We start from the raw sequence: 26,781 nt of genomic DNA on the forward strand, positions 1-26,781 counted from the left end.
TCTCAATGGCAGTTTTTGTAATGAGGAGCTGCCACCATGTAATGAGATCTTTTTATGTTGCCTGATGCAACATCAAAGAGCTGTGTGGAGTCCTCCTGGTTGAAGATCTCAAACAGGTTTATTTCAGCTAATCTATTATACAGTACAGAGCTAGCTAACTATTTACAGAATCTGCCTCTGGGTGTTAGAGTTAAAGTGACTCTGGCTTGTGGTCATGTGGCTGCATCCTGGTACTTAGCTCATTCGCATATCAAGATCTTAAAGGGACAGCACTCAAAGGAAATCAGACAACAGTTTTAACCATATCCCATCAAATGTCTGCATGGGCAGCTGCCTTTATTTTGAGATGGATTGCTTCCAGTGCTTGGCATGTCCAAATCACCTTCCAAAACACATTTGATTCCATTAAACGGCATCTGAAATTATGATTTTTTTTATTACATTCCTGATCCTGACGATTAAAAATGTGGCCACAGACATCCACAGACCCAAGAATATTATTTATTTTCCCTTTGTACTAATCGATTTGTATACCTGAGTGTTTTTAAAGCCTTCCTTCTTCTGGTCCCACTTCAAGACATTTTCTTGCCTGACAGTCTATGCAGGTAACACAATAGTTTCTGGTCTGGGTTAGTGCTACTCCATAAACATTCACTATGACACAACAGTTTATTAGAAGAAATCATTTTTTGAATTTTCCATCCTTCCCTCATACTTACTCAGCGCTTCACCCAAAATTGGGAATTTTGCAAGGATTTGCAGCATAAATTTAAGTGGGACAACTTTGTGAGGCAATGCCTTGGTCAGCTACGATTTGGTACCACCTTTTTCTCATATTTGGTTACTTTTTTCCATGTTAGATTCCACACGCTATAATCTATTCCATGGCCAAGATGAAGAACAGTCAATCTGCTCTTAGAACTTTGACAATACCTTTCTGCAGTCAGCCACTAATAGCAGTTCAGACTAACTTGCTTTGTGACAATCCAACTGAAGTAAGAATCTCTGTGTTTGTGGCACAGTCTCAATGTGCTGTTTCAATGTGTCAACAACACAAGGTACTCGCTCATAAAAGGTGATCAGGGATGGGAAATGAACATCCAGGGATATTCAGTATTTAGGAAGGACAGAAAAAAGCAAAAGGCGGTGGAGTTTCATTGCTAGTTAAAGAGGAAATTAATGAAATAGTGAGGATAGATATTAGCTCTGATGATGTGGAATCTGTATGGGTAGAGTTGAGAAACACTAAGGGGCAAAAAAACGTTAGTGGGGGTTGTATATAGACCCCCAAACTGATGTTGGGAATGGCATTAAACAGGAAATTAGAGATGCATGCGATAAAGGAACATCTGTAATTATGGGTGAATTTAATCTGCATATAGATTGGGCAAATCAAATTAGTCACAATACAGTAGAGGAGGAATTCTTGGAGTGTATATGGGATGGTTTTCTGGACCAATACATTGAGGAACCAACTAGAGTACAGGCCATCCTAGACTGGGTATTGTGTAATGAGAGAGGAATAATTGACAATCTAGTGGTGCAGGACCCCTTGGGGATGAGCGACCAGAATATGATAGAATTCTTCATCAAGATGGAGAGTGACGTAGTTGATTCTGAGACAAGGGTCTTGAATCTTAGTAAAGGAAGCTACGAAGGTATGAGGCACGAGTTGGCCATGACGGATTGGGAAACGTTACTTAAAGGGATGACGGTGGATAGGCAATGGCAAACATTTAAAGAGTACATGGATGAACTGCAACAATTGTTTGTCCCTGTCTGGCACAAGAGTAAAACGGGAAAGGTCGCCAAACCATGGCTTACAAGGGAAATTAGAGATAGCATTAGATCCAAAGAAGAGGCATATAAATTTGCCAGGAAAAACAACAGACCTGAGGATTGGGAACAGTTTAGAATTCAGCAAAGGAGGACCAAGGGATTGATTAAGAAGGGGAAAAAAAAAAAGAGTACGAGAGCAAATTTGTGGAGAACATAAAAACTGACAGTAAAAGTTTCTATAGGTATGTGAAGAGAAAAAGATTGGTGAAGACAAATGTAGGTACCTTACAGTCAGAAACGGAAATTTATTATGGGGAATAAAGAAATGGCTGACCAACTAAATGCATACTTTGGTTCTGTCTTCACAAAGGAGGACACAAATACCATACCAGAAATGTTGGGGAACACAGGGCATAGTGAGAGAGAGGAACTGAAAGAAATCAGTATTAGTAGAGAAATAGTGTTGGGGAAATTGATGGGATTGAAGGCCAATAAATCCCCAGGGCCTGATGGTATGCATCCCAGAGTACTTAAGGATGTGGCCCTAGAAATAGTGGATGCATTGGTGGTCATCTTCCAAGATTCTATAGACTCTGGAACAGTTCCTACAGATTGGAGGGTAGCTAATGTAACCCCACTATTTAAAAAGGGAGGTAGAGAAAAAACAGGGAATTATAGACCAGTCAGCCGGACGTCGGTAGTGGGGAAAATTCTAGAGTCCATTATCAAAGATTTTATAGCAGAGCACTTGGAGAACAGTGGTAGAATCGGACAGAATCAGCATGGTTTTACGAAAGGGAAATCATGCTTGACAAATCTACTAGAATTCTTCGAGGATGTAACTAGTAGAGTTGATGAGGGGGAGCCAGTGGATGTGTTTTATTTGGACTTTCAGAAGGCTTTTGACAAAGTCCCACATAATACATTAGCGTGTAAAATTAAAGCACATGGGATTGGGGGTAGTGTATTGCGATGGACAGAAAATTGGTTGGTGGCCAGGAAACAAAGAGTAGGGATAAGTGGGTCTTTTTCTGAATGGCAGGCAGTGACGAGTGGGGTACCGCACGGATCGGTGCTAGGACCCCAACTATTCACAATATACATTAATGATTTAGATGAGGGAACTAAATGTAAAATCTCCAAATTTGCAGATGACACAAAACCTGGAGGGAGGGTGAGTTGTGAGGAGGATGCAGAGAGGCTTTAGGGTGATTTGGACAAGTTGAGTGAGTGGGCTAAATGCACGGCAGATGCAGTATAATGTGGATAAATGTGAGGTTATCCACTTTGGTAGCAAAAACAGGAAGGCAGATTATCTGAATGGCTATAAACTGAGAGAGGGGAATATGCAGTGAGACCTGGGTGTTCTCGTACACCAGTCGCTGAAGGTAAGCATGCAGGTGCAACAGGCAGTAAAAAAAGGCAAATGGTATGTTGGCCTTCATAACGAGAGGATTCGAGTACAGGAGCAGGGATATCTTGCTGCAATTATTCAGGGCCTTGGTGTAGCCACACCTGGAATATTGTGTGCAGTTTTGGTCTCCTTATCTGAGGAAGGATGTTCATGCTATAGAGGGAGTGCAGCGAAGGTTTACCAGACTGATTCCTGGGATGGCGGGACTGACATATGAGGAGAGATTGAGTCGGTTAGGATTATATTCACTGGAGTTCAGAAGAGTGAGGGGGGATCTCATAGAAACCTATAAAATTCTAACAGACTTGACAGGGTAGATGCAGGAAGGATGTTCCCGATGGTGGGGGAGTCCAGAACCAGGGGTTATAGTCTAAGGATACGGGGTAAACCTTTTAGGACTGAGATGAGGAGAAATTTCTTCACCCAGAGAATGGTGAGCCTGTGGAATTTGCTACCACAGAAAGCAGTTGAGGCCAAAACATTGAATGTTTTCAAAAAGGTGTTAGATATAGCTCTTGGGTCTAAAAGGATCGAAGGGTATGGGGCGAAAGCCGGAACAGGATACTGAGTTGGATGATCAGCCATGATCATCATGAATGGCGGAGCAGGCTCGAAGGGCCAAATGGCCTACTCCTGCTCCTATTTTCTATGTTTGCACGTTGGATCAGGTACACAAGAAACGCGGTCAATCAGTAATTTACTAGCAAATTCCTAACAAAACAAACCCAGCACAGTGGATGCTCATTATTATAAACTCCAGGGGACTGGCAAAATTAATTCCTCTCATCAGAGGTACATCTTATTGAAGTCTGCATTCCACTCCTGACTGCACTGACTATAACAGAGCTTCAGGCATGAAAACATTTCTCATAATGAAGGCTTTACACCAAGAGTCAGCAATTGAGACAGAATTAAACTGAGTAACACAATTTACAGCAGTCGTGATAGCATGTATGGTCCTCTGAACCTCTTAATTGCATTCATGTCAAGTTATTCTTTCTATTTCTCTTTCAACTCAGATAAGTAGCAATGAGGGAGCTCATTCAGCCCCTCTAATTAATCTGCCACAGCAACGTACTGTCTTCCAGCAACATTAAACTAGCCCAGAATTCCAAGAATTAATCATTCTTTGCTTGAAGAAATATTTGTGACATCAATCCTGAATTGGCCTTTCAATAATTAATAACTGTGCTTTTATTTCCAGCAGTCATTTAAGTTAAAATTGCGCTCCAAATTCTCACAGGACCATTTCCCCTTCTAGCTTTGCACCATTCCTAACTCAAGGGAGGGGGTGGAAAATTATCTTTTCTCATGTTCTGGTTATTCTGGAGCAGCCTTAGGAAGGGCACTGAAGCAGTGAAGGGTGACACCCTGCCCAATATTTCACCACTTCTGCCAAGGTGGTGTTCCATACCTGGCTTGGTGTCTCACCAAATAACCTGGGACATATTAGTAGCTCAACCTCAGAGTTTGACAGCAGAACACAGCATCAGTATGGTCGGCGCTATCATGATGCAGTGCAGCATCTGCATTCCCTTCTTGATAACATTCTTTGATCATACATCACATTCCTTTGATCCCGGGGTCTATAGCTAGCTCAGGATGTCTAAAACTTTGCTCAAACCTGCTGTGCAGATATAGGGGGCAGACATTCACACCTACGCTGGCTGAAGAAAGTTGCTGCAGTCTCATCCGTCATTGGAGGACTAGCTTTGCTGCAGCAGCTTGCTGTATTACATCAGTAATAAGGTAAGTAAATGAGTGAAGTCTGAAAATACTACAGAGGCCAGCAGACGTTTGAAGTTGGTTCCAGCCTGTGTGAAACTGAATTCTATTTAAAATAATACTTTCATTTTCTATGAAGTTTTCCCTGTGGAAAATACTGCTTATATACCTCTGGCTGCTTTTCAGAAAGTTTGAAACTACTTCTAAATTTGACTTTAGGACATTTCATTTTTCAAAATTTCCCTTTTGATTGGTTCAAAACTAAAAGATTTCCATTTATGTATAATCTGGTCACATCTCAAACATGTCAAAGCACTTCAAATACAAAATAATTATGTTGAAGTTCAGTGATTGCTGTTAGGTAGGAAAACGCAGTGGCCATTTATCTCACAAGAGTTCAGAAACAGCAGGGCGACGAGTAAGCAGTTAATATCATCTTGTTGGCTTGGAGAGGTATGTTAATTCGGACAATGGGAGAATTCCCTGCTCTTATTTATTTATTTTATTTATTTAGAGATACAGTACTGAAATAGGCCCTTCAGCCCACCGAGTCTGTGCCGACCAACAACCACCCATTTATACTAACCCTACAGTAATCCCATATTCCCTACCACCTACCTACACTACGGGCAATTTACAATGGCCAATTTACCTATCACCTGCAAGTCTTTGGTGGTGGGAGGAAACCGGAGCAACCGGCGAAAACCTCACGCGATCACAGGGAGAACTTGCAAACTCCACACAGGCAGTACCCAGAATCGAACCCGGGTCCCTGGAGCTGTGAGGTTGCGGTGCTAGCCACTGCGCCACTATGCCGCCCATTTGAATAGTGCCCTAGGATCCTTAACAACAACTGGAATAGGCAGCAGGATCTCTCTAACATCTCATCCATTCGACAGTGACTCTAATAATGCAGCACTCCCTCAGTTCTGCTCAGGAGTATCAGCCTACACTATGTATTCCAGGCTTGGGCGAGTGTTTGAACCTACAAGCTTGAGGCATATACATTGCCGAGTCAAATGGAAAATAGGGAGGAGAACTTTGATGCACTGATGAACAGCAGATACAAATACAAATCAGGCTGGATGCACAGAGTTGGTTAAGCTGCTAGATCTTAACATTAAGAACTCCAAGTTGGATCCTATTTCAGTTTATCTGATTGTCACATTCTCCCCTGTCTCTTGCCCACTAAACGGAGCTCCCCCCCACCTTCAAAAGTTTCCACACATGCCTAGCACTAACCTGGATTATTCTTTATTTCTCTCTTACCTCCCCTCATGCCCTCTCTGAACTCAGCTTGTTTATAAGACACACCACCTGCTCCTGGGCCCCACTCCCACTAAACTGCTGACCATCAAACATCCCTTTCCTGGCCCTCTTACCAGCTGATTTTAATCACCACCATTTGCAATGGTGCTTTCAGCTGCTTGGACCCTAAGCACTGGAATTCCCTCCCTAAACCTCTCCACCTCTCTCTCCTCCTTTAAGACGCTACTAAAACCTACCTCTTAGATCAAGCTTTTGGTCACCTGTCCTAATATCTCTATGTGGCTAGGTGTCAGATTTTGTTTGATAATGCCCCTGTGAAGCACCTTGGGATGTTTTGCTATGCTAAAGGTGCTATATAAATGCAACTTGTTGTAGCTTTGGGTACAACTCCTCTGTGAGTCATAAGGGTTGTATGATTTGTTGTGTTCAATTCCACCACAAGATAAATTGAACACAGGTATGCAAATTACCCACGAGTTGCTTTCCATAAATAAAACCTGTGCTTACTGTTCAATTCAACACAGCACATATTGCATTTCAATACCCAGTGGGCAGATGATTTAAAAATTTATATAAAGTCATGCTGCACTGGTTCTGTAATTCACTCCTGATGCAAGTCATAGTCACAGCTAAGACAGGCCATTTCTCATAGCTGCCAGAAATCTAAGTGAACTGGTTGAGGGAAGGGGATGGGGCAGAAATTTGAGTTGTGGGAAATGAGCAAAAAGGCCTTCTCATCATTGGACAGGAGGTATCTTTCGACAGGTTGGGGATGGTGTAAATTATTAGGTTTAATTGTACTTTAAAACAAATATAGAAATAAATGCTCATCTACATCAAGAAGCAAATCTCATTATGTAGGGAAGGTCACCGATTCGCAGTTTTCACAGATAAATAGGCAGAATCAGATAATACAAGCTCTGAAGCGAATACATCTTAAAATCTGTGTGGGAGATGCTGACACTCTCCTGGGAGATCCCCTGTAAAAACTGGCATGCTCACAGGAACCCCTGTAATTACTGAGAGCCTCCCGGGGACTGCGCGCCGTCACTGAGAGCCTCCCGGGGACTGCGCGCCGTCACTGAGAGCCTCCCGGGGACTGCGCGCCGTCACTGAGAGCCTCCCGGGGACTGCGCGCCGTCACTGAGAGCCTCCCGGGGACTGCGCGCCGTCACTGAGAGCCTCCCGGGGACTGCGCGCCGTCACTGAGAGCCTCCCGGGGACTGCGCGCCGTCACTGAGAGCCTCCCGGGGACTGCGCGCCGTCACTGAGAGCCTCCCGGGGACTGCGCGCCGTCACTGAGAGCCTCCCGGGGACTGCGCGCCGTCACTGAGAGCCTCCCGGGGACTGCGCGCCGTCACTGAGAGCCTCCCGGGGACTGCGCGCCGTCACTGAGAGCTTCCCGGGGACTGCGCGCCGTCACTGAGAGCCTCCCGGGGACTGCGCGCCGTCACTGAGAGCCTCCCGGGGACTGCGCGCCGTCACTGAGAGCCTCCCGGGGACTGCGCGCCGTCACTGAGAGCCTCCCGGGGACTGTGCATGGCTACTGAGAGCCTCCGGGGGACTGCGCGCCGTTACACAGAGCCATCCAGGGACTGCGCCTTGTTACTGAGACACTCCCGGGGACTGCGTGCCGTCACTGAGAGCCGCCCGGGGACTGCGCGCCGTTACTGAGAGCCTCTCGGGGACTGCGCTCCGTTACTCAGAGCCTCTCGGGGACTGCGCTCCGTCACTCAGAGCCTCCCGGGGACTGCGCTCCCTTATCCAGAGCCTCCCGGGGACTGCGCTCCCTTATCCAGAGCCTCCCGGGGACTGCGCTCCCTTATCCAGAGCCTCCCGGGGACTGCGCTCCCTTATTCAGAGCCTCCCGGGGACTGCGCTCCCTTATTCAGAGCCTCCCGGGGACTGCGCTCCCTTATTCAGAGCCTCCCGGGGACTGCGCTCCCTTATTCAGAGCCTCTCGGGGACTGCGCTCCCTTATTCAGAGCCTCTCGGGGACTGTGCGCCGTTCCTCAGAGCCTCCTGGGGACTGTGCGCCGTTACTCAGAGCCTCCCGGGGATTGCGCGCCGTTACTCAGAGCCTCCCGGGTACAGCTCGCCGTTACGCAGAGCCACGCAGGGACTGTGCACCCTTACTCATGCCTCCCGGGGTCTGCTCGCCGTTACTCAGAACCTCCCGGGGACTGTGCGCCGTTACTCAGAGCCTCCCGGGGAATGCGCGCTGTTCCTCAGAGGCTCCCGGGGACTGCGCGCTGTTACTCAGTGCCTCCCGGGGACTGCGCTCCGTTACTCAGAGCCTCTCGGGGACTGCGCTCCGTTACTCAGAGCCTCTCGGGGACTGCGCTCCGTTACTCAGAGCCTCCCGGGGACTGCGCGCTGTTACTCAGAGCCTCCCGGGGACTGCGCGCCGTTACTGAGAGACTCCCGGGGACTGCGCGCCGTTACTCAGAGCCTCCCGGGGACTGCGCGCTGTTACTCAGAGCCTCCCGGGGAATCACGCTGTTACTTGGAGCCTCCCGGGGACTGCGCGCCGTTACTGAGAGACTCCCAGGGACTGCGCGCCGTTACTCAGAGCCTCCCGGGGAATGCGCGCTGTTCCTCAGAGGCTCCCGGGGACTGCGCGCTGTTACTCAGTGCCTCCCGGGGACTGCGCTCCGTTACTCAGAGCCTCTCGGGGACTGCGCTCCGTTACTCAGAGCCTCTCGGGGACTGCGCTCCGTTACTCAGAGCCTCCCGGGGACTGCGCGCTGTTACTCAGAGCCTAACGGGGACTGCGCTCCGTTACTCAGAGCCTCTCGGGGACTGCGCTCCGTTACTCAGAGCCTCTCGGGGACTGCGCTCCGTTACTCAGAGCCTCCCGGGGACTGCGCGCTGTTACTCAGAGCCTAACGGGGACTGCGCGCTGTTACTCAGAGCCTCCCGGGGACTGCGCGCCGTTACTGAGAGCCTCCCGGGGACTGCGCGCCGTTACTCAGAGCCTCCCGGGGACTGCGCGCTGTTACTCAGAGCCTCCCGGGGAATCACGCTGTTACTCAGAGCCTCCCGGGGAATCACGCTGTTACTTGGAGCCTCCCGGGGACTGCGCGCCGTTACTGAGAGACTCCCAGGGACTGCGCGCCGTTACTCAGAGCCTCCCGGGGACTGCGCGCCGTTACTGAGAGACTCCCAGGGACTGCGCGCCGTTACTGAGAGACTCCCAGGGACTGCGCGCCGTTACTCAGTGCCTCCCGGGGAATCACGCTGTTACTCAGAGCCTCCCGGGGAATCACGCTGTTACTCAGAGCCTCCCGGGGACTGCGCGCCGTTACTGAGAGACTCCCAGGGACTGCGCGCCGTTACTCAGTGCCTCCCGGGGACTGCGCGCCGTTACTGAGAGACTCCCAGGGACTGCGCGCCGTTACTGAGAGCCTCCCGGGGACTGCGCGCTGTTACTCAGAGCCTCCCGGGGAATCACGCTGTTACTCAGAGCCTCCCGGGGACTGCGCGCCGTTACTGAGAGACTCCCAGGGACTGCGCGCCGTTACTGAGAGCCTCCCGGGGACTGCGCGCTGTTACTCAGAGCCTCCCGGGGAATCACGCTGTTACTCAGAGCCTCCCGGGGACTGCGCGCCGTTACTCAGTGCCTCCCGGGGACTGCGCGCCGTTACTGAGAGACTCCCAGGGACTGCGCGCCGTTACTCAGAGCCTCCCGGGGACTGCGCGCTGTTACTCAGAGCCTCCCGGGGAATCACGCTGTTACTCAGAGCCTCCCGGGGACTGCGCGCTGTTACTCAGTGCCTCCCGGGGAATCACGCTGTTACTCAGAGCCTCCCGGGGACTGCGCGCCGTTACTCAGTGCCTCCCGGGGACTGCGCGCCGTTACTCAGTGCCTCCCGGGGACTGCGCGCCGTTACTGAGAGACTCCCAGGGACTGCGCGCTGTTACTCAGAGCCTCCCGGGGAATCACGCTGTTACTCAGAGCCTCCCGGGGACTGCGCGCTGTTACTCAGTGCCTCCCGGGGACTGCGCGCCGTTACTCAGTGCCTCCCGGGGACTGCGCGCCGTTACTGAGAGACTCCCAGGGACTGCGCGCTGTTACTCAGAGCCTCCCGGGGAATCACGCTGTTACTCAGAGCCTCCCGGGGACTGCGCGCTGTTACTCAGAGCCTCCCGGGGAATCACGCTGTTACTCAGAGCCTCCCGGGGACTGCGCGCCGTTACTCAGTGCCTCCTGGGGACTGCGCGCCGTTACTGATAGACTCCTAGGGACTGAACGCCGTTTCGCAGGGACTGCGTGCCATTACTGAGAGGAACCAAGGGACTTCCTGCCTACATTTCTGATAGATAGCACCAGCCGCACAAACAGTGCTCTCATTGCAGACAATTATTAGTCTCAAGAACCAGAAAGAACTTAAGTCAAATACAAAAATCTGCCAGGAATATAGAAACTAATACTTTGTGGACCACCAACTTGAAATGCACAATCAAAACACCAGTAAAAGTCCTGGAAACCAAAATACTGACAACAAAATTTGACTTATACTGTCATCATAAACCATTTGTCACAAATAGGGTTAGAATGTGAACTTAATTTTAAGAGGATGATGCAACATCTGTATTTCATGGGCAGGTATGGTGCATTCGGCATGCCAGAATATAAAGGCAATCAGTGAAATGTTTCCTAGAAACTTTGCAGTCAAAGAAATATAGAAGCAAGGAGAAAAGAATTGCAGGCAGACATTTTCGATCTGGCTATGTATTCATAGAATTACATAGAATACACAGCACAAAAATGAATCATTCAATTTAACTAGTCTGTGCTGGTGTTTATAATCCATTTGAGTCTCCTCCCTTTGCATTTGCCACATCTCAGCCTTTCAATGCATCTTTCTATTCCCTCTCCTCTCCTGTAGTTTCGTTTTGAAAGCATGTCAGAGATTTGCCTCAACCTCCTGCTGTGGTTGCAAGTTCCACATTCTGACCAATAACTGAGTAAAGAAATGTCTCATTTCCCTACTGAATTTATTAGTACCTATCTTGTGTTTATGGCCCCTAGGTTTGGATTCTCCCACAAGTGAAAACATTCTCTCCACATCTACCCTGTCTAAACCATTGATTATTTTGAAGACCTCTATCAGGTCACCTCTAAGTCTTATCTCTTCTAGAGAAAAAAGCCTCAACCTGTTCAATATTTCCAAATAGCTAGAATCTCTCAGTTCTAGTAACATTCTTATAAACCTTTTTGCATTTTCTCCAGTGCTTCTATGTCCTCTCCATGGCATGGAGGCCAGAACTGTGCACAGTGCTGAAGTGCAGCCTGACCAGGGACCAGTACAAGTTTAACATTGCTTCACTACTTTTGAATTCTATACCGTGTTATGAACCCCAGTGCTTTGTAAGCATTTTTAAGTGCTTTGCTGAAGTACAATATTGTTTTTATTGATTTGTTCAACTGTATCCCGAGATCCCTTTGCTCTTCTACCCCATTCAGTTTCTTATTTGCCGAGCTGTCTGTGATGTTACAATTTTTCCTACCAAAGTGCATCACCTTATTATTTATGCTAAAATTCATTTGCCCCTTAACAGCCCAGTTTAAGTTTTCTGTCTTCTTGTATTATGTTGCATTCTTCCTCAGTGTTTGCTGTATGCACCCCACCCCTCCCCTCCCCACCAATTTGGTACCTTCCGCAGATTTTGACTGAGTTACTTTTTCTCAAGTCCAGATCATTGATGTGAACTATAAACAGTGGTCCTGGTACTGATCCTTGTGGAACACTGCTTTCTACGTTCCTCCAATCTGAAAAACTACACTTACACCTGCGCTCTGGTTTCTTTTTTCAAGTTAATTTGCTATCTATTCAGCTATTTGTCCCAACTCCACATGCCTTAACCTTTATCATGAGCCTCTCATGTGGTACCTTACCAAAGGGCTTTTGAAAATCCAAGTATATAACATCTACCGGATTACGCTTGTCTACTCCTTTCGTCAGCTCTTCAAAGAATTCTCAGTTTAGTTAAGCATGACTTAGCCTTTCGGAATCCATCTGATTATTTATTATATCTTCTCTCCTGGATGCTCTTCTGTCACTTATTTTAGCATGGATTCCAGTATTTTTCCTAACAGTGGCAGTAAGCTGACTGGCCTATAAATCCCAGTTGTAGTCCTATCGCCCCTTTTGTACATAGGAACAACATTAGCTGTCTGCCAGTCCTCTGGCACTACCTCCTCTTACATAGAACTTTTGTACATATATAAACTAGTGCCTCTGCTATCTCCTCCCTAGTTTCCATGAGTATACGTGAGTGCATATCATCCAGACGTGGAGTTTTATCCTCTTTTAATCTTGCTACTTTGTCAGTTATTTTTTCTGTTTCTAACCTAGCTGTATTAATATTCTTTTTACACTCCTCTTCAAGTGAAGTATCTGTTTTCTTAACTTATTTAGTAAAAACGGAGACAAAGTAGTTATTCAATACGTCTGCCATTCCTGTCATTACCCATGAGGTTATCTTGCTCATTCTACTTGAATTTTCCTTTTGTAATTTATATGTCTTCACAACATTTTGTTATAGTTCTTGATAATTTGATTTCTCTCCGCCTTCCTGATGTTTTTTTTTTCTAAACTTCTCTCCCATACTTTCTAAATTCCAATTTGTCCTCGCCTTTAGTATCTAAGTACTTCATATTTGTCTTTTTATCTTCATTCAATTTTTCCTTCAGTTCTTTATTCATCCAGGGTGAACCATATTTAGCTTGCTTGTTTTTGGCTTTTAGTGCAATACATTTCTCTTGAACTCTATTGATTATCCTTTTCAATATTTCCCACTGTTTTTCTGTTTATATTTACAGGATGCTCTCCCAGTTTATCATCTCCAGTGCCACCTCATTTCTTACTAATTTAGTCTTTTCCAATCTATTGTCTTAATCTTTGTTCTATTTATGTTACTCTCGATCCCAATCTTAAACTTTACTTTGTTATGATCACTACTACCAAGATGCTCTCCCACTCTTACTTCCCCACTCTCTGTTCTGGCTCATTCCCCATTACAAGGTCATCTTCTTGTTGGACTTCTTAGATGGAGTCATGAAGGCACAGAAGACCATTCAGCCCAGGCCGGCTCTTCACAGAGCAATTCCATCAGTCTTATTCCCTGGCTCTATTCCTGTAGCCCTGTACGTTTATTTCCCTCAAGTGCCCATCCAACTTGCTTTTGAAATCATTCATCGTCCCAGCTTCTATCACCCTCATTAGCAGCAAGTTCTAGGTCATTACCACTCACTGCAAAGAACGGTAAATCCTCACATCCCCTCTACATCTCTTGCCCAAAATTTAAATCCGTGTCCCTTAGTCCTTGTACCATCAGCTAATGGGAACAACTTTTCTTTGTTTACCCTACCCAAACCGATCATCATCTCTTACACCTCTTTCAAATCTCCCCTCAATCTCCTTTGCTTCAAGGAGAACAACCCCAGTTTCTCCAGCCTAACCTTGTAGCTAAAATCCCTCATTCCTGGAAGCATTTTGGTAAATCTCCTCTGCAAACTCTCAAGGACCCTCATATCTTTCCTATAGTGTGGTGACCAGAACTGGATGCAATCCTTTTGCCTAACCAGAGCTTTATAAAGGTTCAGCTTAACATCCTGGCTTTTGTACCAATACCTCTATTTATGAAGCCCAAGATCCCATATGCTTTGCTAATTACTCTCTCAATACATCCTGCCACCTTCAAAGATCTGTGCACATGGACCCCCAGGTCCCTCTGTCCCTGTAAACTCTTTAGAATCCTATCATTTAATCGAAATTGCCTCTCCCAATACCTTTTGCCAAAATGCATCACCTCACATTTCTCTGTATTAAATTCCATCTGCCACTTGTCTGCCCATTCTGCTAGCCTATCACTGTCCTGTGGCAGGCAATTTACATCATCCTCACTGTCTGCCACACCTCCAAGTTTCCTATCATTGACAAATTTTGAGATTCTACTCTGTATTCCAATATTCAAGCTATTTATATATATCAACAAAAGCAGTAGATACAGTACTGACCCTTGGGGAATACCACTGTCTACTATCCTCCAGTTTGAATAACAACCATTTGACACGACTTACTGTCTTCTGACCTTAAGCCAAATTTTTTAATCTAAGCTGACATGCTGAGAAAAGTTCCCAAGTACACAATAAAGCTCGATTCCCTTTTCTCCTTCTGCTACTTCTTCCTGCCAGATTATTCGTCAGTAGTTGAAATTGCCCAAGACTATTGTTGTGTGTGTGCAACCTACTACATAGATTTTCCTCCAATTCACTTGCACTATTTGGGGATCTACAGTATAATCCTATTAGGGCGATGGATCCCTTCTTATTTTTCAGCTCAGTCCATATGGATTTTGTAAATACCTTTCTGTGAGTGACATCCTTTTAATCTAGAGGCACTGGGCTGAATTTTATTATGCCGGTAGGGATCCCAGTGATGGGCCAGAGGGCCATGGAGGGGTGCTACCTGCCTTTGCCAATCAGACCCCTGGCTGAATTCAACAGGGGGCTGACAGTTAACTGCCTGCTGTCGGGGACAGTGTTCCTTTGAGAGACAAAATCCTGCCCCAAGAGCTGCCAGCCAGAGAGCCAGCGCCACTGGGAGCAGTGGCCACTGCTGATACTCCAGGAGGCTTGAAGTAGCGAAGGAGGTGGCAGCCCTGGGACCAAATTAAATGGGGTCAGGGTTGCTGGGGCCAGTCAGGCAGGCCCCGGCAATGGGGTTGGGGTGCTCCGGTTGGTGAGGAGCTGGTGGGGGGTGGGGGGCGCACGTGGAGCCCTGCCGCAAGGGCAACCATTGCCACCAGGGGCCGTGCTCAGAGGGAGGTTCCGCTCCACCAAAGCCCACGAGGTCTCCAGTTCTCACTCGACAGTCTCTCCACATGGAGGCAGGCCCCTCTGACTTTGGCTAAATTCCAGTGGAGGTGGGAGGCAGCCCTTAATGAACCACTTAAATGGCTTAGTTTTCCTCCCAGCAGACATCCCATCTACCACGGTGCCCGATGATAAAATGGCATGGGGGCAGGTCAACGTCAGGCCCATGTCATTTTGTGTGGCCCCTGCCTGCCTCCCAGCCCGACTCCAAGGGGCGGATAAAATCCAGCCAACTATGTTATCTCTAACTAGTACAACTGCTCCATCTCCTTTTTCCTTCCTTCCCTTTTCCAGTGAAAGCTGCACTAAGAACCAGTCACATGCCTGCCTGGTGAGCTGGAATCGTAAATGCTAAATTCACAAGTGTGTAAAAAGAAATCCTACTCATCAAAACAAAATTAAACTGTATAAAACCAAATTGACGTGCACTGTGATGATGATGGCAGATTCTTGGCAGCTGAAGATCTTGGGAACACTGTAGTTTTTGGCATGATTGCTGGTAACTGAAGAGGTCAATTCTTGATCTACAGGCTCTTGAGCAGTTGGGGCACAAGAACCCCTGGTTTACAGGGGCTCTGGTATAAGCAGACTCCTTCCGTTGTCTGCGCCTTTCTTCAGCAGCCTTGCATCAGCATATTTCAAACTCCCTGATCGTTGTGTGCCAGCTATCTCTGTCGACAGCCTCCTGCACCCACACCCATTGGTCAATGTCAGCCAGAGACTGCTGCCTTTTCAGTTGGTCTTTGAAGCATTTGTCAGATGCACCTCAATCTCGCTTACCAGAGCATAGTCAACCACAAAGTACTGCTTTTGGCATTCTGGAATCCTCCATGTATGACACATGTCCTGCCCAGTGTAATTGGCATTGTAAAAGAATGCAGTCAATGCTGGGCAGATTGGCTCTGTTGAGGACATCATTGTTTGTTATGTCACCCTGCCATCTGATGTTCGTGGTGAATCGAAGGCAGTGTTGATGGAAGTGCTCCAGCAGTCCCATTTGTTTTCTGCACAGAACTCATAATTCTGACCCAAACAAGAGGGTGATGCGTATACTTGAATTTATGCTGTGTATACTTGAATTTTGGTGGAGTTGCGTAGTGAATGGTTTTACCTGACGCGCTTCAGGAGGCAGCCAAAGGAGCTGTTGGCCTTGGACAGTCGATTGTCTATGTCCTTGCTGACAGTGGCATTGTTTGAGATAATGCTACATCGATAGGTGAACTATTCTACTGCATTGAGGTTGCTGCTGTCAATACTGATTTGCAGCGGACTGTAATTTCATGGCGTCTGTGGTTGGTACGGTACTTCTGTTTTCTTTAGGCTAACACAACCACCAAAGGCATTTGCTGCCTCAGAGAAACAGTTTACAACGAGCTGTATTGCCTCCTGTGTGTGTGCCAGGAGGGCGCAATCGTCAGTAAACAGAAGCTCCTCAATAAGCTCTTCTGTGGTTTTATGTGCCAGTAGTCGTCGCAGGTTGAAGAGACTGCCGTCTGTTCGGAAGCGGATGTATATGCCCACTGTCAAACCTGCCTCTGCCTCTTGAAGCATCGTACTGAAGAAATTAGAAGGGTCGGTGCCAGAACACACCCTTACTTAACACCACTGCCGCAGATAGGAAAGCTGTCTGACAGGGCTCCATTCTGCTTGGCCTGACCTTTCTGGCCTTTCAACAGTTGATAGAAAGTGATGAGGAACAATCGAGATTCGTACTTTTGAAAGTTTGCCCCAGCTGAATGTATTGAATGCCTTGGTGAAATCTACAAATGTAGCGTACAAGCCCATGTTTTGTTCTCTACACTTCTTCTAGATCTGTCAAAGCACAAAAGTCGTGTCTGCAGTTCCCCTTCTGGGTCTGAATCATACTGATGGTCAAAATGTTCTGACCATCGGTGCAAGATGGATTCTTTATCTCTGAGCAGGGTTGTGCCATCCGAAGATTTCAATGGCGCCTGCACCTGGTGAGGAGGGCTATATTGTTATGAGTGTTTCCATTTTTTTGTAAAATTTTGAGAAATGTGTGTGTTAAAACTGAAAAGGATTCCATAGATGCTTGAACTTTGGTGCTTTTTTTGTTTACAAAGGAATTCACCAGAAGGTTTGGACTGAGTTTGAACTGTAAACAGTTACTGGAAGGACCTGTTTTCAAGTAACCCAGCAGGTATAATGAGCTTATCCTTGGACATGACCTTCATTACAAGGTGGGGCAGATCACAGTAGAATTCTTCTTCGGTTATTATATCAGCTTATATGGTCGGACCACATCTGCTGATAATGATGGTGAATTGGTTATCCTGGATTGGTCATAGGGACATATGTCGACCAGAAAAACCAATGGGGAAGTTATGAAACCTGCTGGCAATGGAGTCCTTAATCATAAATCCAACACCTGCGAGGCGTCGCTCATCCTTCCCGCCTGTGCCAAGTCTGTTTAAAGTGGAAATCAGCTCCTGCAGACTAATTCCACTTTTCAGGCTAAGTGTTTTTTTCACAATGGCTCAACAGGCTGAGATGGCTACAGCAACCGCAAAGCTGTAGGGGTTATGTCACAGTGTCCTTCTCCTAGCCTGTGGCTCAAGAGCCTGTCTTCAAGGCAGAGAGGTTTGTCCATTGCAGGGTTTCCAGCCATCAATTCCCTTATGCTTCAGTTGATGCACTTGAGACGTGGAAAATTGCCTTGCTATATTGCCTTTATGGTAATTGAACCCATCAGGTGTCCTCAGCTCGGTCCACCGAAACAGTCTGATTGCTGACCTCTAGCTGATTGTCGATGGCGTAAAGCACAGACCCCTCTGGGTTTTTGAGGGGGGAAGGTCGCTCCGTGACACTGGCTGCTCACAGCAAGAGCCGCAGACTTTCCTTCTCCTCGGCCATCATCTTGCAGCACTTGTTCATGTCCTAAAACCCTCAAACTTCAGCACTAACCCCCCCCCCCCCCAAAAAAACCCTCAATAAACCTGCCTCAGCACTAACCTCCCCCCTCAATAAAACCCCCTCCTCAGCACTAAACCCCCAATAATACCCCCTCAATAAACCTGCCTCAGCACTAACCCCCCCCAATAAAACTCCCTCCTCAGCACTAAACCCCCTCAATAAAACCCTGGCCTCAACACTAAACCCCTCCCCAATAAAACCCCCTCCTCAGCACTAAACCCCCTCAATAAAACCCTGGCGTCAACACTAAACCACCAAATAAAACCCCCTCAATAAAAGCCCCGTCTCAGCACTAAACCCCCTCAATAAAAGCCCCTCCTCAGCGCTAAACCCGCTCAATAAAAGCCCCGCCTCAGCGCTAAACCCCCTCAATAAAAGCCCCTCCTCAGCGCTAAACCCCCTCAATAAAAGCCCCGCCTCAGCGCTAAACCCCCTCAATAAAAGCCCCTCCTCAGCGCTAAACCCTCAATAAAAGCCCCGCCTCAGCGCTAAACCCCCTCAATAAAAGCCCCGCCTCAGCGCTAAACCCCCTCAATAAAAGCCCCGCCTCAGCGCTAAACCCTCTCAATAAAAGCCCCGCCTCAGCACTGTACCCCCTCAATAAAAGCCCCCCTCAGCACTAAACCCCCTCAATAAAAGCCCCTTCTCAGCGCTAAACCCCCTCAATAAAAGCCCTGCCTCAGCGCTAATCTCCTTCAATAAAAGCCCCGCCTCAGCACTAAACCCCCTCAATAAAAGCCCCGCCTCAGCGCTAAACCCCCTCAATAAAAGCCCCGCCTCAGCAGTAAACCCCGCCTCAGCACAGTACCCCCTCAATAAAAGCCCCCCTCAGCACTTAACCCCCTCAATAAAAGTACCGTCTCAGCACTAAACCCCCTCAATAAAAGCCCCGCCTCAACACTAAACCCCCTCAATAAAAGCCCCGCCTCAACACTAAACCCCCTCAATAAAAGCCCCGCCTCAGCGCTAAACCCCCTCAATAAAAGCCCCGCCTCAGCGCTAAACCCCCTCAATAAAAGCCCCGCCTCAGCACTGTACCCCCTCAATAAAAGCCCCCCTCAGCACTAAACCCCCTCAATAAAAGCCTCTTCTCAGCGCTAAACCCCCTCAATAAAAGCCCTGCCTCAGCGCTAATCTCCTTCAATAAAAGCCCCGCCTCAGCACTAAACCCCCTCAATAAAAGCCCCGCCTCAGCGCTAAACCCCCTCAATAAAAGCCCCGCCTCAGCAGTAAACCCCGCCTCAGCACAGTACCCCCTCAATAAAAGCCCCCCTCAGCACTTAACCCCCTCAATAAAAGTACCGTCTCAGCACTAAACCCCCTCAATAAAAGCCCCGCCTCAACACTAAACCCCCTCAATAAAAGCCCCGCCTCAACACTAAACCCCCTCAATAAAAGCCCCACCTCAGCACTAAACCCCCTCAGCAGTAAACCCCGCCTCAGCACTGTACCCCCTCAATAAAAGCCCCCCTCAGCACTAAACCCCCTCAATAAAAGTCCCATCTCAGCACTAAACCCCCTCAATAAAAGCCCCGCCAGCACTAAACCCCCTCAATAAAAGCCCCGCCTCAGCACTAAACCCCCTCAATAAAAGCCCCCCCTCAGCACTAAACCCCCTCAATAAAACCCTGGTGTCAACACTAAACCCCCTCCCTCAGCACAAAACCACCCCCCCAATAAAGCCCCCTCAATAAAAGCCCCGCCTCAGCATTAAACCCCCTCAATAAAAGCCCCCCTCAGCACTAAACCCCCTCAAAAAAAGCCCCCTCAAAAAAAGTCCCGCCTCAGGAATAAATCCCCTCAATAAAAGCCCCGCCTCAGCATTAAACCCCCTCAATAAAAGCCCCCCTCAGCACTAAACCCCCTCAAAAAAAGCCCCCTCAATAAAAGTTCTGCCTCAGAAATAAATCCCCTCAATAAACCCCTGCGTCAGCAATACACCCCCTCAATAAAAGTCCCACCTCAGGAATAAATCCCCTCAATAAACCCCTGCCTCAGCAATCAACCCCCTCACTAAGATCCTCTCCTCAATAACCAACCCCTCCAATAAAACCTCATCCCCACAGTAAAGATGTGGGATAAGCCAAATTATCCTGGAACTGAGCCAGGGACAGGTTCTGGGCTGTATAAAGCCTCTGTCAGACCAGGTTTCCGTGCATTAATCTAGATCGTTTCCTGCATATGCCTCTGTGGATAATCCTGGAAGACTGAGGTGATTACAGTTGTCTGAGGCAAAACCATCCTACAATTTTACAAGCCTTAATGAAACCTTCAGTTACTGAAGACACTTAAATCCACGGCCTGCAGTTTAAAACTACCTTAAGTGGGGAAAATATCCACAAACTCTATCATCTAGATGGCCAGGTGTAACACACTAGCACAGTGCTTGCTGAATGTGGGTTCAATACTCATAATATTATGCTCTAAATCCAACAAAGCTCAAGATTACAGCAAAAGAACTAGACATTGAGAACGGTAAATGAAAACCATTGGTCTGCACTAACTTAATGCAAAAAAAGCACTGCTCTGACAAAGCAGAAAAAAGCTTTTACATAATGGCATCTGGCAGAGGCTGTGTTTCAAAAGCATAAGTATGCTGTGTATCTCTGAGCAATGGAATGAACACATATCATTAATGCGTGCATTGGGCCTTGGGACCTATCACACAGCTTTCTCAAGTCAATCTGGTTTACAAGCATTCGTAGAATTTTATGACACAAGAGGGGGCCATTCAGTCAATCGTACCAACACCAGCGCTCAAAGAGCTATCTACTGAACTTGATTTCCCTGCCCTTCCCCATGACAGAATTCTTCATTAAGATGGAGAGTGAGTGTGTTGATTCTGAGACTAGGGTCCTGAATCTAAATAAAGAAAACTATGAAGGTATGAGGCACAAGTTGGCTATGATAGATTGGGGAACGTTACTTAAAGGGTTGACAGTGGATAGGCAATGGCTAGCACTTAAAGAGCGCATGGATGAATTACAACAATTGTTCATTCCTGTCTGGTGCAAAAATAAAACAGGAAGGGTGGCTCAACCGTGGCTTACAAAAGAAATTAGGGATAGTATTAGATCCAAGGGGGAGAAATATAAAACAAAAACAAGAAATGCTGTATTCACTCAGCAGGTCTGGCAGCATCTGTGGAAAGAGAAGCAGAGTTAACGTTTCGGGTCAGTGACCCTTCTTCGGGGAGAAATATAAAATGGCCAGAAGAAGCAGCAAACCTGAGGATTGGGAGCAGTTTAGAATTCAGCAAAGGAGGGCAAAGGGATTAAGAAAGGGAACGGGATTGAAGGCCGATAAATCCCCAGGGCCTGATAATCTACATCCCAGAGTGCTTAAAGAAGTGGCCGTAGAAATAATAGATGCATTGCTGGTCATTTTTCAAAATTCTATAGACTCTGGAACAGTTCTAACGGATTGGAAAGTAGCTAATGTAACCCCACTATTTAAAAAAGGAGGTAGAGAGAAAATAGGGAATTATAGACCGGTTAGCCTGATATCAGTAGTGGGGAAAATGCTAGAGTCCATTATAAAAGATGTAATAGCAGAGCACTTGGAAAACATTGACAGGATCGGACAACGTCAACATGGATTTACAAAAGGGAAATCATGCTTGACAAATCTACTGGAATTTTTTGAGGATGTAACAAGAAGAATAGATAGGGGAGAACCACTGGATGTGGTGAATTTGGACTTTCAGAAGGCTTTCGATAAGGTCCCACATAAGAGATTAGCGTGCAAAATTAAAGCACATGGGATTGGGGGTAAGGTACTGACACGAACAGAGAACTGGTTGGCAGACAGGAAACAAAGAGTAGGAATAAATGGGTCTTTTTCCGAGTGGCAGGTAGTGACTAGTGGAGTACTGCAGGGATCAGTGCTAGGACCCCAGCTATTCACAATATATATTAATGATATAGATGAGGAAATTAAATGTAATATATCCATGTTTGCAGACGACACAAAGCTGGGTGGGAGTGTGAGCTGTGAGGAGGATGCAGAGAAGCTCAAGTGTGATTTGGACAGGTTGAGTGAGTGGGCAAATACATGGCAGATGCAGTATAATGTGGATAAATGTGAGGTTATTCACTTTGGATGCACAAAACAGGAAGGAAGATTATCTGAACGACAATAGATTGGGAAAGGGGGGCGGGCGGGGGGGGCGGTGCAGCGAGATCTGGGTGTCCTTGTGCCCCAGTCGCTGAAAGCATGCATGCAGGTGCAACAGGCGGTCAAAAAGGCAAATGGTATATTGGCCTTCATAGCGAGAGGATTCGAGTACAGGAGCAGGGATCTCTTGCTGCAATTAAAGAAGGCCTTGGTGAGAGCACACCTTGAGTATTGTGTGCAGTTTTGGTCTCCTTATCTGAGGAAGGATGTTCTTGTTATGGAGGGAGTGCAGCGAAGGTTCATCAGACTGATTCCTGGGATGGCAGGACTGACATAGGAATAGAGATTGGGTCGATTAGGCCCGTATTCGCGAGAGTTTAGAAGAATGAGAGGGGATCTCATAGAAACATACAAAATTCTAACAGGACTGGACAGACTAGATGCAGGAAGGATGTTCCCGATGGTGGGGGAGTCCAGGATCAGGGGTCACAGTCTAAGGATAAGGGGTAAGCCATTTCCATGAATCATACAGCACAGAAAAAGGCCATTCAGCCCATCATGTTTATGTCAGCTCTTTGAAAGAGCTATTCATTAGATCCACTCCCCCTGCTCTTTCCCACAACTAGCAGATGTTTCCTTTTTATTTATCCAATTTCCTTTAGAAAGTTACTGTAGATACTGCTTCCGCCACCCTTTCAGGCAGTGCATTCCAGATCACAACAACTCATTTTAAATATCCTTTCAAATATTCTTTTTGAAATATTTATCATGCAGTACGGGTGTTACAATTGCGTCAGTATCACCAGAGATAGGAAGAGGGAAAATCAGCCTTCGCTCCCCTTCCTGGAAACGGGCTAATATGGGTTGACAGGATTAGCTTCAGCTGTGACACTGAATTTGGTTCAATAGTCTGCCAATACTCAACATCAAAGTTCACAGAATAATGGCCACATAGACTCAGCATCACAGGGTGCATCCCACCCACAGTAACACATCACCAACAATGGAGGGTGGGTGGAGAAGGAGATAAGTGGCTGAAAAAGGATAAAGTCCACAAAACCTAATTGGAGTGAGATATGATGAATCGAAGATGCACTATCAGGGGTTCTTTTCAGGAAATGAATACTCCCAGACTATGAACATCTAAGTTAGTGACAGATTGTGCATCTACAACAATAATTTTGGCAGCTGCATGTCTGAAAAAACTAATAATAAAAATTTAAATTAAAGCTTCTGGTCTATTGCTATTGAGACTAAAACTGAATCCTTTTACAGAAAGACAGATAATGCAGCCGTTTGTTTAGGCCAGAGTTCCTGTTCTCTCAATAAGAAGCTCTGTTACATTTCCAAGTTTTTACAGAACCATTTTCTCCACCAACAGATTCACAATAACTTCCATAAGCTCTACAACTAATCGATGCCATGCCTCTGGGTCCCTAGGACTAACAGTTACCCCAGTTGCAGTAATCCACTTATTGAATTTATCACGTCTGTGCTACAATAGCATCTTATTCAGAATTGGTGAAATATAAACCTAGATCAGAGATATTATCTCTGAAGCAGCTAAAATATTTATTAACACTACATGGAAAAGTGAAAAACAAACAAAATTCATGAAAGGAAGCAGGACAACAATCCAATATAAACAGCAATGTCCATTATGAGGTAGTTCACCATTTCCATCATCTTGCCAGGCCTGTGAAAGCCGTCTGCCCCATTTGTTAAAGAAAATTCATGATAAATAAAGGCTCTGTCCTCTCTCCAGCGTAATCTTTCAATCTCTGAATGCTTCCCCAAAAGACCAATCTATGGCTTTCAGAGCCTCTGTGTCTTTCAATATCCTGGCTTTTATATTGTGAAATTTAATGGCTAAAGTGACCAGGGAATAAATGATATGTGCAAAGAGGTGCATTAAATATATTCTTATGATCCAAATCAGCAGGAACAGATTAGCATGCTAGTATCCACTTTCTGACACAAATACAGCTATACAACATGTCCCCAGACCTCTCCCAATGCCAGTAAGAAGGTATTGGAACAAGATGTGCAAGACCTATATGGGTGGCTTGCCACAAGATTCTCCTTTCCGATGCATTCCACCATTAGAGACAGGATACTTTCAATCCACTCTGGCTAAGCTAAATATGAATCCAGGATCCAGATAAAACAACTTGCATTTATATAACACCCTTAAAGTAGTAAAATGTCCCAAAGCACCTCACAGGAATATTTTAAAGCAAAACTTGATTGGTTGTCTTATGAGGAAAGGTTGAGCAGGTTGGGCCTATTCTCATTGGAGTTTAGAAGATTGAGGGGTGATCGTATTGAAACGTATAAGACTCTGAGGGGGCTTGACAGGGTAGATGCTGAAAGGCTGCTTCCCCTCATGGGGGAATCCAGAACTAAGGGGCATAGTTTCAAATTTAAGACAGAGATGAGGAGGAATTTCTTCTCCGAGGGTTATTAATCTTTGGAATTCTCTTCCCCAGCGACCAGTGGAGGCTGGGTCATTGAATATATTCAAGGCTGAGCTGGAGAGATTTTTGGACTCGAGGGTTATGGGAGGTCGGCAGGAAAATAGAGTTAAGGCCACAATCAGATCAGCCACCATCTTAATGAATGGTGGAGCAGGTTCGAGGGGCCGAGAGGCCAAATGGCCTACTCCTGCTCCTATTTCTTATGTTCTAAAATTTGACTCAGCCACAGAAGGAGATATTAGATAGATGACCAAAAGCTTGGTCAAAGAGGTAGTCTTACAGAATAGAAAGGTGGAGAGACAGACAGGTTTACGGAGGGAATTCCACAGCTTAGGGCCTTGGCAACTGAAGGTATGGCCACCAATGGTGGAACACTTAAAATTGGGGATGCGCAGGAAGCCAGAATTGCAGATCTCGAACAGTTACAGGGCCAGAGGAGGTTAGAGAGATAGGGAGGCGCAAAGCCACGAAGGGATTTGAGAACAAGGATGAGAATTTTAAAGCTGAGGCATTGTTGGACTAGGAGCCAATGTAGGTCATTCAGCACAGGGACAGGAGAGCTGTCAGTAGGCAGTTTTGGTGACGGAGCAGAAATGGGGTCGTGAGCTTGTGCTGGACTCGATAGTATTCCAGTGCATTGGGTAGTTGAGTCATCAAAAGGGAAAAGAAAAAGCGGCATAATTTGTTCTTCTTTTAGTTCCTGAAGGTGAACGGGCAGGTTATCTGAAATGCATAGAGTCATAGAGAGATACAGCACTGAAACAGGCCCTTCGGCCCACCAAGTCTGTGCCGACCAACAACCACCCATTTATACTAATCCTACATTAGTCCCATATTCTCTACCACATCCCCTCCTACGTTAATCCCATATTCCCTACGACTCTCCTACCACCTACCTACACTAGGGGCAATTTGCACTGGCCAATTTACCTATCAAATGTATTCTTGAGATGTGAACGTTGCTGGCAAGGCCAGCATTTATTGGCCATCCCTAATTGCCCTTGAGATACTGCCCTGTCAACAGTCATCTATAATGTGAAATCCTCTCAATAACTTCAAACAAACCTTTTATCTGTTTGGGTGAGGGAAATCACATGAACATATTGCCACACATAAAAGCATGATGACATTGGGTTTTCCCCACAAGGGGATTTGCAAGCGATTTTAGCCAGAGCAGTTTTTTGTGTTGTCAAGGAGTGCACGCATGTGAGAAGTTGATGATGCAGCATTCTATTGATTGTGGGTAGTTACTTTCCTGTGGCTCTTTCACAATAAGGTAAATTTCACCTGCTCCACAATCCTATTTCACAAAGATTTATTTGAATATCCAACAAATTCACCAGGGTAATCCTTTCTTGGCTTTGCTCCTCCCTATCTCTCTAACCTCCTCTGGCCCCTATAACTCTTCGAGATCTGCAACCCTAGCAGTGGCATAGTGGTAATGTTACTGGACTAGTTCTCCAGAGGTCTAGGCTAATACTCTGGGGACGTGGGTTTGAATCCCACCACAGTAGATGGTGAAATTTGAATTCAGTTAATAAATCTGGAATTAAAATCTAGTCTAATGGTGACTATGAAACCATTGTCGATTGTTGTAAAAACCCATCTGGTTCACTAATGTCCCTTAGGGAAAGAAATCTATTGTCCTTACCTGGTCTGACCTACATGCAACTCCAGACTCTTAACTGCCCTCTGAAATGGTCTAGCAAGCCACTCAGTTGTCCAGGACAATTAGGGATTGGCAACAAATGCTGGCCTTTCCAGCGACGCCCACATCCCAAGAAAGAATTTTTTAAAAATGAAAAAGCAACAGATATCTCATTTATCCAGTTTGGCGAGCAACTTTAATCTATCTCCCTTCCCCAGTGAGTATTCCTATAGTGAACTGCACTGTGGTTGAACTTTCTCCAAGCGGCTTCAAACTGGACATAATGCTGCAATGACTCCAAAGACTGAAGAAAATGACAAATGTATGAGATTCAATATTGACTGTCATACTTAGTGCTATCAAAACCCATTAAGGGAACATATTAGCCAAAATAAAACAAAAGTCTCATTTCTGTAGAGAAGGCAATGTAATGTGGGTAACCTTACACAGCAATATCATTGGTATGATACTGTCCAGAGTAACAAACTTACTAAAGATGATTAAAAAATCAAATCTGCTTTTTAAAAAAAATCCA

At 46.3% G+C, this 26,781-nt stretch overlaps 1 protein-coding gene across 8 annotated transcripts in view; it reads right to left on the reverse strand.

Annotated features, from left to right (window-relative positions):
- Positions 1–26,781, reverse strand: part of LOC137355388 (serine-rich coiled-coil domain-containing protein 2-like) — a 636,521-nt gene that overhangs the window by 71,789 nt on the left and 537,951 nt on the right. The window lies entirely within an intron of this gene.

Source organism: Heterodontus francisci, chromosome 42, assembly GCF_036365525.1.
Source record: "Heterodontus francisci isolate sHetFra1 chromosome 42, sHetFra1.hap1, whole genome shotgun sequence".
NCBI classification, from domain to species: Eukaryota; Metazoa; Chordata; class Chondrichthyes; order Heterodontiformes; family Heterodontidae; genus Heterodontus; species Heterodontus francisci.